Below are 13,785 nucleotides of genomic sequence, written 5' to 3'. Positions count from 1 at the left end.
AGCACTAGTTCTCAACATATACAAATACAAATGAGTTCGTTGTAAAATGTTTAGATATATTTTTGGTCCATGATTCTTAACTTCAACAATTCTATTGGATTACCTCTTCCATCTTGGACAATGTTGGTTCAAAACATTAGCACATAGATTTGCATAAGGATGGACCTTTTAGTCGTTACAGTTCTTCATTTATATTTTAAAGATTGATTGTTTAAAGTAAGATGACTCAAAAGGAAAAAATTAGACTCTGGTGAGATAGAGAGAAGTATATATGTAACAAGGGGTAAGGAAGAGAAGGATAGACGGAGGGGGGATCATGTGGATATAGCGAGAAGTGATATAGAGAGTGGAGAGAGAGGGGGGGCGGGCGGGGTGAGGATGGAGGGAGAGGTATGTAGAGGGAGAGAAGGGAGTGTGGAGATAGAGAGAATTAAAGAGGGAGAAAGAGGGGAGGGAGGGAGAGGTAGAGATATGATCGAGATAAAGGTAAGATAGAGATATTAGAGAAGAAAGTGTTAGAAAAATGGTGTCTCAACCTTGCATTTAGATAAGGTTATAGTTTATAGTAAGTTTATATTTGAGCATGAATTGGTTCAAAAAAAAATCTAAAGTTGTAGATTGGCTAAGTAAGCATGCACCTATAAATTTTTGTTCCAAGATCATGTTTAGATTTGAAGATATTAAAGTTTTTGTTTTTGAAAGTTGTGAATGAAAGTTTCATAGTCAATTTTGAAGGCCTTAGAGTCTCCAAAATTGATTGAAAGTGGTTGTAACCAACAAAGAGGGTTATAGATTGATAAAAAAACTTCACGATATTTTTAGTGCTTCAAATGGTTCATCAATCGAATGCCTGGTTTGAAATTTATGGCCTTCAGAAGTAAGGTCTCTTGAAATAGGAAATATAAAAAATGTGTTGGACACATAAATGATTCGTAAAAGGGAGTTACACATGTTGGTGCATGTTTTGATACATCATAAGAGATTAGAGATAAGTTGGGAGCCACTTTTTGGGTGGTTTTAACTCATGGTTTTGTAATACCATTTGATGGTTTCATGTATTTTATCTCTTATATATTAGGTGCATGAGATGGAGGTTGTGTGTAAGAGTCTAATAGCTATTGAGTTACCTTTGAATCTCTAGTTGGTGATACTCTTGTGAGAAGCTTTCTTTGTAAGTATATTGTATCATGTTGTTGATTTTTGAATAATATATTGGGTGGTTTTTGGAGTGCGAGGTTTTCTCCCAAAAGGGTTTTCCCTATGATATATCTTGTGTTTATTGTTAATATATTTATATGTTTTATATCTCCTTTTGTATGTGTTCCTTATTTTATAACCGTTTAAGATTTATAAAAAAAATTGTGTTGTCTCCCCACTAGATTAGTGTTAGAAAGAATTTTCTACATCTTAGCTTCCTTTCAATTGGTATCAAAGTTTGGCTAGTTTTGGTCCCATTATTCAATTAAAAAAAAATTATACTAATCTCAAGTTGTGTGGAAGCTTTTGCAGAGTATTTTTAAAATCTTATTGTGGGAAGAAGCAGGAAAGCACATCTACAAAAGTTAATATGGAGAATTTTAATGGCAGTAACCTCAAATTGTTGAAGTTAAAGATGGAGGATATGCTCATAGATCGAGATCTATGGGTTACAATATCTAGAACAAAACCTAAAACTATAGTATAGGATGTTTGGGATATGATGGAACACAAAGCTAAGGGCCTCATAAGGCTTTGTTTAGCAAACTCCATTCCGTTAAATGTCCATGAAGAGAAAATTGGGAGAGATCTTTAGAAGAATCTTGGAGATGTTTATCAAACTAAATCTTTGGTAAACAATATTTTCTTAAAAAAAAAGATGTATTATCCAAAGATGGAAGATGGAGGATCCATTGCTAATCATCTCAATGCATTCAACATGATTATTTCTCAGTTGGGTTCTGTCGGGGACAAGATTGAGGAGGATTGTTGCATGTTTTTTTTGTGTTCTTTGCCTAACTCATGGGACCACCTTGTCATGGATATTGGGATTACAACCACCAAGTTCAAGATGGATGAGGTGGTCGCATTGTTACTTTCTGAAGTGATGTGGATGAAGAATTTTGAGTTAGCTAAGGAAACTCTTATAGTTCATGGTAGATCAAAAGAGAAAGGCAAGAAGGACAATAAGTATGAATGAGGTAGATCCAAATCCTATGGGATATCCAAGTCTCCAAGAAATTCCAAAGAAAAATGTTAGAACTAAGGAAAAACTAGTCACTTTTAGAAAGAATGTAAGGAGAAAAAAAAGAATGAGAGACCCTTTGATATAGATTTAGATCAATCTTCTCAAGATGATGGTGAAGCATTTGTCACAACCTTGGGAATGCATGCATCAAAAGATGTGTGGTTGATAGTTTTGGGTACATCTTTTCACATGACCTCACATTGGGGTTGGTTTCAGAAGTATGAAGAAAATGATGATAGGAAGGTGTGTCTCAGTGATGACTCTCATCTAAAGATTTATATCCATGGAAGAGTCAAGATTAGATTCCCTAATGGAAAACTAAGGGAGATTAATGGTGTAATGTAAATCTTGGGTTTGGCATGAAATCTACTCTTTGTAATTAAAATGGGTGATGTGGGTGTGTAGGTTATTTTCACACACGGAGGATGGAAAATGACTAGAAGTTCTATGGTGCTTGGTAAAGGTATTCGAATAGGCACCTTGTATAAGCTAGATGCATGCATAATTCAATGCAATAGTGCTTCCATGGTTCCAAGAAGAGGGCTCTAGATTCTTCATCCTTACCATCAGATCAAGTTGTGAAGAGTAATATTGCTTCCACATCTAATGGTCATGCTTTCTAAGTACCTAAGGGTGTCAATTCTTTGGAGATGAAACTCCTAGTGGAGAGGACCATGTTATGGTACCAAAAACTTGGTCACATTCGTGAGAAGGGTCTCAAAACTATGAAAATAAATTCTTTATCAAGGGGCTTGATGACTTTATTCTTGATTTTGATTTCTGTGAAAACTACATTTATGATAATCAAATTTGTGACCATTTTTAATCTAGTTCTCACAAATCTTCTAGGTTTTTGGACTTGATATAAATTCTTTTTTTTTTTGTCTTGTTAATGTTCCTTCAATTTCAAAATTTGTCTATTTTGTTTCATTCATTGATGACTGCAGTGGAAGGACATTTATTTATTTTCTCATAATTAAATCTGAAGTCTTTAGTCGGTTTAAGGAGTTTAAGGCTCTTTTTGTGAATTAGACTAGTAGAAATATTAAGTGTCTGAGAACTAACAATGGTGGTGACTTTTTCTTGATAGATTTTGATATATTATTTAGAGACCATGGGATTGAGAGGTGTAAGACAACTCCATACACTCCTCAATATAATGGAGTTGCAAAGAGGATGGACAAAACATTGATGGAGAGGGAGCTAAGAGTATTCTTAGTGGTGCTAGCCTCGAACAAAATTTTTAGGCTGAAGCTATAGCCACTACCTATTATCTAGTAAACAAATCTCCTACAAATCAACACTTGTTTATAAGACACCTATGGAGGTGTGGTCAAGAAATAACTCTTCTATGTGACATCTCAGAGTATTTGGTTGTGAAGCTTATGCTCACATTCCAAGTGAAAAAAGATTAATGTTTGAAACAAGGTTATTAAGTGTATCTTTATCGACTATGGTGTTGGTGTAAAAGGGCACAAGAATTTGGGATCTAGTAACAGATAAGGTTATATAGTAGAATTGTCATTTTTAGAAAGATGAAACCTTCCAATATTGAGTTGTAAGAAGTGAAAGAGAACAAATCGAATAAGGAGGTAGTTCAGATTTACTATATGATCTCCTCGTAGTGCATTGTGTCCATCTTAATGGATATCTCTAATTCTTACTTTTTTTCATCCATTATCCTCTCCTAACTAGATTTTTTTCTACCTTAAGTGCAAATTGGTAGGCCTCCTCAATGGTAGTCATCCAAACTAGACTTAATTCCTCTTAACTTTAGGCTCTGAGACCATTCAGTTATTGTGTCACCTTCTCTCTTTTGACTTCACTATGTTCAATCCTAATTATCATCTTGTGGAACTCCTTGGTGTATTCCTTTACAATCTTCTCTCTTTGTCACAAGTTTTGTGGCTTCTTTAGAATTTCTAACTCGTAATCTATAGGCATGAATTACCCTTTTAGTTTCATCACTATCATATCCTAACTTGTAATTTTCTCCTTCCATATTTGGTTCTTATTCAGTTGTACTTCCTTCCAACAAATAGTAGCATGCCCCTTCAACTTGGTTTCATCAAACCTTAATTAGTGTGGATCTTCAATCTCCTCAATTTTGAATTATTCCTCCAACTTGTTTATCTAATCAATTATCTCCTTCAAGTTTAGGCTTCTATCATAACTATGGATCTCTATCCTTGGCCTCTTTCCAATCCTAGTGATTGCCTTCATAATTTTGATTTAATATGACTCCTCTTCTTCTTGGTTGTCCTCATCATGATCTTGCACCCTCAGCTCCTCATCTGATCTTGTTTTTATGCCCTTCCTTTGATCCTCTTCCATGGTATCCAATCGGTTCTTCATGGCTCTCATCATGTCCATCATTTGTTGCATACTTCTAGTAACATTGGCCATTGTTGGCATTCTTCTTAGTGCCATCTTTCCTTCAAATTGGGTATGACTACCTCAATTTGGTAATCTAGTCTAGGGTTGTAACTACCTCACTTTGGCAAGTGGTTGGAAATACCCACAACCTATTTATAATCCACTTCCTTAAAATTCAAAACTCTCTCTAATACCACTTGATGTAATCCAAGATGAAGGGTCTAAAATAGATTATCTAGCCTTACATCCAAATATACACAAAACACAATAGGAAATTGAATGCAAACAAAAGTGTGAGTTTTATTATCTAATGTAGTAAACTTACATGACTATAGGCTTTCACATGATCCAAAAATTAGGTCCATTGACCCTATATGTTAACACATAGGCTGCCATGGGCTTATTACAAAGAAAATGCTAAAACATAATTCTCCTAGATCCACCTTCCCCTATCTACTCCCTAGCTATCGATGATGATCTTCCATGAGTCTTGAAGTGCTTAAATATAAAATCCAAACACTAGAAGTGATTTCTGACAGCCTCTCAAGTCCAATTGTCGGTGCACTGTGTGTGTCATCTCTAAGTGCTTACAGAGGATCCAAAACTAGATGCAGGTAGGTGTGGCCCCATCTAGATGTCACTTGGCCCAATATCCATTGTGTGCCAAGTTGTGCATGCTAAGGAGGTTATACAAAAGTTTCACACATATCCACCATTAGGTCTAGTCTTAAGTATTCTAGGATGCCCCTGCATCAAATGTTGGTTCATAAACTAAGATATAATATGTTGGCATTTCAATAAGGATATTGAGAAGGTTGTTGATGATTATGGATATAACTGATCAAGGATGTTTACTATCTTAATATTATTATTTTGTCATTGATGTAAAGAAATTGATTTTCTAATTCAGTATGATGTTGCCATATCTTAAGAAGTATGATTTGATGAGTATAAAGATGTCAGTAAAAGACACAAAAATAATATGATGAATAAGGGGAGGAATAAGTTATTCAATGGGAAACTATTACCGAGTTAGACAGTGATGAGATTATGATGTTTAGATTGTTTTGATATCCTACATATGTTGTTGATTGTAAGGTTAATACTATACTATGTTACCAAGCAAAGAACCTAGTCTGTAAACCCTAAGGAACCTAGTCGGTAAACCCTAAGGTTATCGCTATCGGTTAATGAAGGCAGAATGTCTACCAAGTAAAGTTTAGTATTTACCGAGTTGCAACCAAGTAATAACAGAATGCATTGAATGAATAAAAGCATTATTTAATGAAGAAAGTTGATGAGCTGGAACTGATTAAATGATTGGTATACCGTGCATGAAGTTTGTTAAAGAATCTATGGTAAAGGAAAATCGGCAAGAAGATCTACAGCTCAGATTGAACTGCAATACCCTAGCACAAGTTCCAAGAAATGTATGCAAGTTCCAAGGCGGGGTAAAACATTTTCAGATCGAAGGATACATTGAACCTAGTCAAAGTTTGAAGATCTGATGGCTATGATTGATCATGGGATATGTGATCAAGGAGATTAAGCGGTTGGCAAATTGTTTATAAATAAGGAACTGTTGATAAACAATGTATGCGGGCAAGTGTATGCACATGGATGCTACATAGTGATTACCAAGCACTGAAGCTTGAAGACCTGTTTGAATAACAGAGTATAGAGCCCAGTAGATGGACAAGATAAGTCCTAGATTCTATTGAGCAAATAAGAATCTGCTTTAGCATTTTAGATGTGAAGTTGCAGATAGATTTTTATTACTGTTATTTTGTGAAGTGACAGAAAATCTCTTAACCGAGTGGACTTAACAGTCTTATTTGTAAAACCCCCTAGCAAGGTGACATTATGATTAAGTGTTTGAAATCCTTTAACAAGGTCACTTCTAACAAGGTGAAGATCCTAACAAATCTAAGGGAAATCCCTTAACCGAGTCACATCTAGCAATGTGTTTGTAATATTTAACGGGATTTGCTTTTAACCGAGCATACTCTAGAAGAGTATATTTCTTAGTGGGTCCGAAATCCCACAGTGGTTTTTCCCTATTTGGGTTTCCACGTTAAATCTGGTGCTATGAGTTTTATGATGTTTATATGCTTTTGATTTTGCATGTTTAGCAGTTTTGGCTATATTACTGAAGTATATGTTACCAAGGTTGATTCTATTGTTTTTATGGAAGATTAAGGTTGTATGATTCACCCCCCCCCCCTCTCATCTTATTAGCTTGGCATTTGTACTTAACATTAAGTATCAGAACTATGAATTGGTATCAGAGCTTTGGACTCCGTAAAGAAAAGTTTAAAGGTACTTGAGGCAAAGATCCAAAGATGTATAAGAGGGATGCACCGAAGCTGAACAAGTCAAGTTTCTCTACATGGCAGAAAAGGATGAAGTTGCACCTATCAGGAGTTGGAGAATATGTTGTATATTATTTGGAGAATGATTTCATCACACCAAGCACCTATCCATTGACAATGGAAGAGATAAAAGCAAAGCAAGAACATATTCAAGCAATGATTGAAATAACATATGCATTGACCGATTCAAAGTTTAATGATCTAGAAGGCTGCAATGATGCAAAGGAAATGTGGGACAAGCTCATATCTGTGTATGGTGGAGATGAACATGTTCAAAGAGCAAAAGTGGATAGTCTAAAAGGACAACTTGAATCTATGAGGATGAATGAAGGTGAGAACATAACCCAGTACAATACAAGACTAAAGGAGATTGTCAATCAAATCAAAGGAGCAGGTGGAACTATTGAAGAAAAGGATATAACAAGTAAGTTGTTAAGAACCCTTCTACCAGCTTATGCAATCCAAGTCTCTGCAATCAATGAATTAAGGTCTGTACCCAATATGCCAGTTTCTTTAGATACTACTATTGGTAAGCTACATGCATTTGAGTTAAGTAATTTTGATAACAGTGGGTCATCGGTAAATAAAGTTGAATCTACATTTAGTTCTTTTCATATTGGTGAATCTGATGATTACAATGATAGAATGAGTAAGTACACTAGAGGGGATCACAGTGGAGCAAGTGAAAGATTTCGCAAGAACATGGAAGAAGTACACAAACTGTATGAGGAAATCAGAAAGCAAGAAGAGTTTGAAGCACTATTAGCCAGAAGGTTACCGAGAGGCAAAGGTAAGTATAAAGGAAAACTACCTTTGAAATGTTTCAATTGTGATAAGATAGGACATATGGCTTCTAACTATCCTGACAAAGATTCTATTGAAAAGAGAGATTACCGAGATGACAGACAAAAAGATAATCACTACAGAGGATACCGAGACTTCAGAAGAAGAGATAGAAAGTCATGCTTAATAGCTGATGAGGAATCCAATGATGATAAATCAGATGAAACTGATACAGAGGAAGTAGTTTATGTGGCTATCAAAGATGGATCAGATGAAGAAAGGTATGAAGAAAAAGCCCTTATATCTCACATAAATACTAATGAATCTTGGATCATAGATAGTGGATGCTCACATCACATGACAGGTGATAAACACAAGTTTGTTATGTTAGAAGATTATGATGGTGGTTATGTAAGATTTGGTAATGATGCACCATGTCCGCTAAAAGGTAAAGGATCCATAACACTTCTTGACAATGCTAGATGCAATGATGTTTATTGGGTTGAAGGTTTGAAATACAATCTGCTGAGTGTAGCACAGCTAAACAATACAAGATACCGAATAGAATTTCAGAAAGGAATTGTCAAAGTTCATGGCAAGCATGGAAAGTTAGTTGCTACCGAGACACAAACAAAAGGTAACACATTTCACCTTGACTCAACTTGAAATAAGTGTCTGTATGCAAAGATAGATGATACCTAGTTATGGCATAAAAGATTTTGTCATGTAAATTTTGATCATCTGATCAAAATAAGCAAGAAGCACCGAGTAAGAGGTCTATCGAGTTTGGAAAAACCTGAGAATGCTATGTGTCAAGGATGCCAGATGGGAAAAATGACAAGATCAAGCTTTACAAGTAAGTCCTACACTTCTAAGGGAATTTAAGATCTTGTGCACACTGATCTTTGTGGTCCTATGAAAGTTCAAAGTTATTATGGTGATAAATATTTCCTATTATTTGTGGATGATTATTCAAGGATGATGTTAGTTATGTTTTTAAAAGAAAAATCAGAAGCTTTTCAAATATTTAAATGGTACAAGGCAAGAGTTGAAAATGAAACAGGAAGACAACCGAAATGTCTTAGATCAGATAGAGGAGGAGAGTTCACATCTGATGAGTTCAACTTATTCTACAATGACCATGGTATAAAAAGACAAGTCTTTGCACCGAGAACTCCACAACAAAATGGAATAGATGAGAGAATAAACAGATCTATTGTGGATTGTGCCAGAACCCTGATGATTGAAAAGAAAGTGCGACAAACATTTTGGAGAGAAGCAATAAGCACAGCAGTTTACACCCTGAACCGAGTACAACTGAAAAAAGGAACTTTGAAGACACCATATGAAATTTGGTATGACAAGAAACCTAATGTAAGTTACTTCAAAATCTTTGGAAGTAGATGCTATGTACACAAAGATGATAAAAATGGAAAGTTTGATCAGAAAAGTGAAGAAGGAACATTTCTTGGTTATTCTTCTAGAAGTAAAGCATTTAAATGTCTGATCAAATCATCTAACAAAATCATAGAAAGTGCAAATGTGAAAATTGATGAATTTGTAGAAAGAAATGATGAAGGAAACTCCAAAGAACCAGAAGATTATGATGAATTTGTCTATGTTCAACTGACAAGTCCTACCGAGAAAACTATTGAAGAAAATGAAGAGAATGTCCAATTACCGAGTGATGAAGAAGATCATATAAAGCCTACCGAGCCTGTATTAGCCAAGTATGTCAGAAAACATCATGCATCAAGTCAGATTATAGGAGATAAGGATAATCCAATGATGACAAGGAACAAATTGAGACAGAACACATGTCTGATATCTGAATTTGAACCGAGGATAGTGAAAGAGGCATTTAACAGTGAAGATTGGATAAATGCTATGACAAAAGAGATTGATCAAATCAAGAAGAATGACACATGGACACTGTTCCCAAGACCGAAGGACAAAAATGTAATCAGTACAAAGTGGATTTTCAGAAACAAGCTGAATGAAAAAAGTGAGGTCACTTGAAATAAAGCAAGACTAGTTTGCAAAGGTTATGCCCAAGAAGAAGGAATTGATTATGGTGAGACTTTTGCACCTATGGCTAGACTTGAAGGAGTAAGAACATTGTTGGCATATGTTGCTTTCAAGAATTTCAAGGTATATCAAATGGATGTCAAATCTACATTTCTAAATGGTATATTAGAAGAAGTTTTTATTGAACAACCTGAAGGATTTGTTGAAGACAAGAATAAAGATCAAGTATGTAAATTGAACAAAGCTTTATATGGTCTGAAACAAGCACCTAGAGCATGGTATGAAAGATTGCACTCTTATTTAATCAAGATTGGTTTTATAAGAACAAGTGAAAACAGAAATATGTACATGAAGAATGATGAAAATGGAATACTGATCTCAGCGATATTTGTTGATGATATTATATTTTGTGGAAATGACTCTCTATGGAAGAACTTTGGAAATGAAATGAGCAAAGAATTTGAGATGTCATTAATCGGTGAGATAAAGTATTTTATAGGTTTACAAATACTGCAAATGAAAAATGAGATTTTTATTACTCAATCCAAGTACATAAAGGAAATCTTGAAGAAATTTGGAATGGAGGATTCAAAACTAGTAAGTACTCCTATGACTACCAACTGTAAACTATCAAAGAATGATGAATCCGCATCTGTTGATGAGACACTTTACCGATCCATGATTGGAAAGCTACAATATGTTGTTCACAGCAGGTCAGACATAGCACATGCAGTAGGTATAGTTGCAAGATTCTCTACAGATCCTAAGGAAACACACATGACAGCAATCAAGAGAATTTTCAGATACTTGAAAGGCACTGAGGATTATGGCTTAGTATATCAAAAAGGAAATGACTTTGATTTAAAAGTTTATACTGATGCTGATTGGGCAGGCAACATTGATGATAGAAAAAGCACAAGTGGAGGAGATTTCTTTTTAGGAGAAAGACTAGTGAGTTGGCTTAGCAAGAAACAAGGATGTGTTTCACAGTCAACAGCAAAAGCTGAATACATTGTTGCAGCATTGAATTGTACCAACATAGCATGGATCAAACAACTATTGGAAGGTATAAATGAGAAAGTTACCGAGCCAGTAACTATATTCTGTGACAATACTAGTGCCATTAACATTTCAAAGAATCCTGTTATGCACTCTAAGACAAAGCACATCTCTATCAAATATCATTATCTTAGAGAAGATGCTCAAGAGAAGAAAGTGGTGTTGAAGTATGTTAGCACAAAGGAACAAATAGCAGATATCTTTACCAAGCCACTACCAAGGGACACTTTTGAGTATCTCAAAAGTAAGTTAGGGGTCCTACCCCTATCTTTCATTCATTGACCGAGTTCGGTGAATGCATCAATTCGATGACTCTACAGAATATCTTTTAGGAGTTGATGTTGATTTACACACTTTAGGATTTTTTCTAAAGGCGTGCATGAAACAATAATAGGGAACATGAATTGAAGACAAAATGCTCTGACCGAGACAAAGTTGACACATAACAGCAGGAAATCACTTCATACAGGAATAAATTATTTTTTAGTTCTTTACTTTTTGGCATTGTTGTCAAAGGGGGAGAAGACTGAAGAAAAGGGGGAGAAGACTGAAGAAAAGAGGAGAAGACTAATGTATGGAGGAGAAATCTGATAAACAGGGGGAGAGCATTTCAGCATTTCAGAATCTCACAGCAATCCAAATCAGTTAGGTCAAATCAATTGGTATTTACCAAGTTGCAACCAAGTAATAACAAAATGCATTGAATGAATAAAAGCATTATTTAATGAAGAAAGTTGATAAGCTGTAACTGATTAAATGATTGGTATGTCGTGCATGAAGTTTGTTAAAGAATCTATGGTAAAGGAAAATCGGCAAGAAGATCTACAGCTTAGATTGAACTGCAATACCCTAGCACAAGTTCCAAGAAATGTATGCAAGTTCCAAGGCGGGGTAAAACATTTTCAGATCGAAGGATACATTGAACCTAGTCAAAGTTTGCAGATCTGATGCCTATGATTGATCATGGGATATGTGATCAAGGAGATTAAGCGGTTGGCAAATTGTTTATAAATAAGGAACTATTGATAAACAATGTATGCGGGCAAGTGTATGCACAGGGATGCTACATAGTGATTATCGAGCATTGAAGCTTGAAGACCTGTTTGAATAACAGAGTATAGAGCCCAGCAAATGGACAAGATAAGTCCTAGATTGTATTGAGCAAATAAGAATCTGCTTTAGCATTTTAGATGTGAAGTTGCAGATAGATTTTTATTACTGTTATTTTGTGAAGTGACAAAAAATCTCTTAACTGAGTGGACTTAACAATCTTATTTGTAAAACCCTCTAGCAAGGTGACATTCTGATTGAGTGTTTGAAATCTTTTAACAAGGTCACTTCTAACAAGGTGAAGATCCTAACAGATATGAGGGAAATCCCTTAACCGAGTCACATCTAGTAATGTGTTTGTAATCTTTAACGGGATTTTCTTTTAACCGAGCATACTCTAGAAGAGTATATTTCTTAGTGGGTCTGAAATCCCATAGTGGTTTTTCCCTATTTGGTTTTCCACGTTAAATCTGGTGTTATGAGTTTTATGATGTTTATATGCTTTTGAGTTTGCATGTTTAGCAGTTTTGGTTATATTAATGAAGTATATGTTACCGAGGTTGAATCTATTGTTTTTATGGAAGATTAAGGTTGTATGATTCACCACCCCCCCCCCCCCCCCCGCCCCTCTCATCTTATTAGCTTGGCATCTGTACTTAATATTAAGTATTAGAACTATCATAATATGGTAGATATATTAATAGGATAGAATAGATGTGATCAATCCTCAAAGGAAGTTGAGATTGTAGAAACACTTCCTACACTAATATATGAGGAGAGATAATATAAAGAAACATAGATATCATAATTTAATACAAGAAAATAAAAAATTATTAGTACGCCATGACATGCAAGTAACATGCAAGGACTTCTAACTAACAAAAATATATCTGACATAGTATTACCTTAGAATTACATTTCAATAAAAAAATCCAACCTGCAAAATAAAACATTGTAAAATCAACAATTATAATTATTACAATACAACTCCAAACTTTTTCATTTACAAGGGAATTTACAAATCAATATATTATTGGAAAAGTGTTGACAATACAATAGTACTTGCAAAACATCCACATAATACCTCTAGTTCAAGAACTCAATATATACCTGCATGAGAAAAAACAAAAATCATGAATGGTTTCTAAAACTATGTGCTAGGAACCACTAGCTAATTTAGACATCCATGTTAATGCATAAGCCCTAATGTCCAAATCAAGCTTAGTTAATAGTATCAAAGTTTTACTACCCAAATTACGCACTCAAGTAGTCTTATCCTACATTTTTCATATCTACTCAATGATTTTCTCCAAGCCTACAATTATCTCCCTCCATGCATGCCCTTTCCTTTCTAGCAGTTCTTACACACCTTATAAGTTGTCATAGTTATAACAAGCAAATTCCATCATAGAAAGTTTCTTACTCTTGTCAAAATATAAACAACAAGTTACACCAAGTGTCATTCAGAGTGGAGCACCACTAATATATGGTTGAAAACAATTAAATAATTTCTTTGAACATTGAAATATTGTATGTTGTATGACATCTATCCCAATGCTTTCAAATATCTTTAATGGTCTATGAAGCTATGTGAAAAAGAAATTGAGAACACTTGGTATTCACAATATATGTGTTTCCTTTAAGAAACTAATTTGATATATTAATCACCTTCCTCTAAATACCATTCTAATCAATGGTGCCTACATGCTACAAAGAGATGTTCATACAGGTATTAAGGATGAAATCTACCAAAACTACCTAAAATCAACTTAGAAAAAATGAATAAAAAGTTATTGTAAGAAAAAAAAATCATTGCTACTTGAAAAACTATATTCATATAGAAGAGTGACACATCGTTCCCTCCCAGTACATTATGTTTTCTTTTTATTTAAG

This window comes from Cryptomeria japonica, chromosome 10 (genome assembly GCF_030272615.1).
Source record: "Cryptomeria japonica chromosome 10, Sugi_1.0, whole genome shotgun sequence".
Classification (NCBI taxonomy): Eukaryota; Viridiplantae; Streptophyta; class Pinopsida; order Cupressales; family Cupressaceae; genus Cryptomeria; species Cryptomeria japonica.
This window is presented reverse-complemented; position numbering follows the sequence as displayed.